This window comes from Callithrix jacchus, chromosome 2 (genome assembly GCF_049354715.1).
Source record: "Callithrix jacchus isolate 240 chromosome 2, calJac240_pri, whole genome shotgun sequence".
Lineage (NCBI taxonomy): Eukaryota > Metazoa > Chordata > Mammalia > Primates > Cebidae > Callithrix > Callithrix jacchus.
Window position 1 is genome coordinate 75402392 of NC_133503.1, and position 3457 is coordinate 75405848.

General features: G+C 43.3%; 1 pseudogene; it reads right to left on the reverse strand.

The window, feature by feature from the left end:
• Positions 1-1259: 1259 nt before the first annotated feature.
• Positions 1260-1780, reverse strand: LOC100414110 (small ribosomal subunit protein eS24 pseudogene; annotated as a pseudogene).
• Between the last annotated feature and the right edge of the window lie 1677 nt (positions 1781-3457).

Sequence of the window (3457 nt, forward strand, 5' to 3'; positions counted from 1 at the left end):
CGCCCAGCCAAGTTAGTTAAATTCTTTTATGCTACTGTAAGAAGAGTTCTTGTTGTTTTATTCCAAGGCATATGAAGGGTAAACCCACACTTGATTTTTATACCAGATTCCAATTTTACCAGCTACAGCACTGAGGTTTCCTGAATAGTTACAATAATCAGTGGTAAAATATAAAGTGTAAAAAAAATTTAAAAAAAAAAATAGCTGCTGGCTGGATGCGGTGGTTCATGCCTGTAATCCCAGCACTTTGGGAGGCTGAGGCGGGAAGATCACTGCCAGATCAGGAGTTTGAGACCAGCCTGGCCAGCATGGTAAAACCCCACCTCTACTAAAAATACAAAAAAATTAGCTGGGCGTGGTGGCGCATGTCTGTAGTCCCAACTATCTGGAGGCTGAGGCAGGAGAATGGCTTGAATCTGGATGGCAAATGTTGCAGCAAGCTGCGATCATACTATCGCACTCCAGCCTGGGTGACAGAGCAAGATTCCGTCTCAAAAAAAAAAAAAAATAGCTAGGCATGTTTGATGGACGGTGCCTGTAGTCCCAGCTACTCGGAGGCTGAGGCAGGAGAATTGCTCAAAACCAAGAGATGGGGGGTGCAGTGAGCCAAGATCACTCCACTGTACTCCAGCCTGGGCAATAGAGTGAGACCCTGTCTCAAATAAAAAAAAAAAAAAATAGCTGCCAATCTTTCTGGAAAAGCTGACCCTGAATTCCAGGAAAGGTAAAAGATTAGTCCTCTCCCATCTTCTGTCCTCGTGGAGCTGGTTTACATTGTGCTCAGAGTCTCACAAAGTGTCTTAATGAAAACACTTTCACCAACCTCTTGGGCAGAGCTAGCTATGTAATTTGCAGGACCCAGTGGAAAACTATTAAATAAAATATGAAGGCTCTTTCTTCAAAAGTTATTAGGAAAGTTGAAATGGTGATAGCAGACCGTTAAACCAAGTACGGGCCTCTTCAAAGCAGGGTGCTGTATGTAACTGCATAGTTTGCTACCCATGAAACAGGCCCTGTTCTCATGCTCAGTCCTCTAGCCATAGGCACACATAAAAGACCAGGACCAGGACAGACCAAAAGCAACCATACTGACCAAAAGCAGAGAATCCAGAGAGATGCAACTGTCCCTCCAACACACACCTTTATATCCATCCCTCTTCCAGTTCTTTCAGACATCTTACATAACCAAAAGATGTTGCAGGAGGTGGTCCCAGGATAAAGGCTAGTAAAGTGTTCACTCTTGCCAGATAGCAATTATGTGCAGCTTCTTCATAAATTTTTTTTTTCACACAAAAGTTTTTAGTTTATTAATAAGCTTCTCGTGAAAAATCCACAACGGCCATAGATAACATCATTGCGGCACCTTTTACTTCTTTGGCTTTTTGCCAGCACCAACATTGGCCTTTGCAGTCCCCCTGACTTCATTCTGTTCTTGCGTTCCTTTCATTGCTTTCTTGAGGTCTTCTTCTCATACAGGCCATGTCTTGCAAGTCTATGTTTGGGTTCATTTTTCTTTGCATAATCCAGGGAATCATAAATTGTGCCAAAGCCAGTTGTCTTGCCAAAATGAGTTCTGAATCCAAATACAAAGATGACATCCGGTGTGGTCTTGTACATTTTGGCTAGTTTTTCCCGAATTTCTGTCTTAGGCACTGTTGCCTTCCCGGGGTGAAGGACATCAATGACCATTTGTTTCCTCTGAAGTAGTCGGTTGGTCATGAACTTTCTAGTGCAGATAGTTACTGTGCCGTTCATGATGGCGGCCTATCTTCTTCATAAATTTTTAACTTTTTCAGCTTCTATCCATTAAGATTTACACATTTTTAGTGTCTGAAATTTAGCCTGGATCTCTGGACAAAGCTGAGGATCCCTCAAACTCACAGGTCACAATGGGAAACAGCTACATAGGCTGTCTTGCCACTGAGAAAGCAAATAATGTGTGTGTGTGTGTGTGTGTGTGTGTGTGTGTGTGTGTGTGTGTCTAGCCACTATGTAGAACTCTAGTCCCTTTTTTTTTCTTTTTTGAGATAGGGTCTTATTCTGTGTCACCAGGCTGGAGTGCAGTGGCAATATCTCGGCTCACTGCAACCTCTGCCTGCCAGGTTCAAGCAATTCTCCTTCTTCAGCCTCCCCAGTAGCTGGGACTACAGGTGTGTGCCACCACGCCCAGCTAATTTTTTGTATTTTTAGTAGAGACAGGATTTTATCATGTTAGCCAGGATGGTCTTGATCTCCTGACCTCGTGATCTGCCTGCCTCTGCCTCTCAAAGTGCTGGGATTACAGGCGTGAGCCTATGAGAATTAACAAATTCTCATAGGCTTTCCAGGTTTGCAACCCATTCATTGCAAATAATATCATTCCCTTCTTCCTTTCAGTTTGTTATACCGCATTCTGTCTCTTGACTTTTTCTTTTCCTTCCTTCCTTTTTCTTTTTCTCTTTCTTTCCTTCCTTTCTTCCTTCTCTCTCTCTCTCTCTCTCTCTCTCTCTCTCTCTCTCTCTCTCTCTCTCTTTCTCTTTCTCTTTCTTTCTTTGAGATGGTGTCTTACTATGTTGCCAGAAGGTTCTCAAACTTTTGGGCTCAAGCCATCTTCCTGCCTCAGCCTCCCTGTAGCTGGTATTATAGATGCATACCACCATGCCTGCCTGTCTCTTGACTTTTCAAATTTGCCATAATGCAGTGCCTTTTTAAATTGCCTGACAAATAAATCTTAGGGCTTGGCACAGTGGCTCATGCCTATAATCCAGCCCTTTAGGAGGCCAAGGTGGGTGGATCACTTGAGGCCAGGAGTTCAAGACCTGCCTAGCCAACATGGTGAAACTCCATCTTTCCTCAAAATACAAAAATATTGGCCAAGCACACTGGCTCAAAGCTGTAATACCATCATTTTGGGAGGCTGAGCCATATGGATCACCTGAGGTCAGGAGTTCGAGACCAGCCTGACCAACATGGAGAAACCCTGTCTCTCCTAAAAAATACAAAATTAGCCAGGGGTGGTGGTGCATGCTTGTAATCCCAGCTACTCAGGAGGCTGAGGCAGGACAATCGCTTGAACCCAGGAGGTAGAGGTTGCAGTGAGCCGAGATTGTGCCATTGCACTCCAGCCTGAGCAACAAGAATGAAACTCTGTCTCAAAAACAAAACAAAACAAAATTAGCTGGGCATGGTGGCACATGTCTGTAATCCCAGCTACTTGGGAGGCAGAGGCATGAGAATTATTTGAACCTGGGAAGCAGAGGTTGCAGTGAGCTGAGATCGCACCACTGCACTCCAGCCTGGGTGACAGAGCAAGAGACTTTGTCTCAAAAATAAATAAATAAATAAATATTCGTATTATTTTACAGAAAACTTGAAAATTTATTACAAGGCTTATCTAGGAAAATAAATGCCTAACAGCAATAAAGTAAACAAGGAAAAACAAGGATTAATTAGGGGGTAAAGACTTGTCTAACTAGAT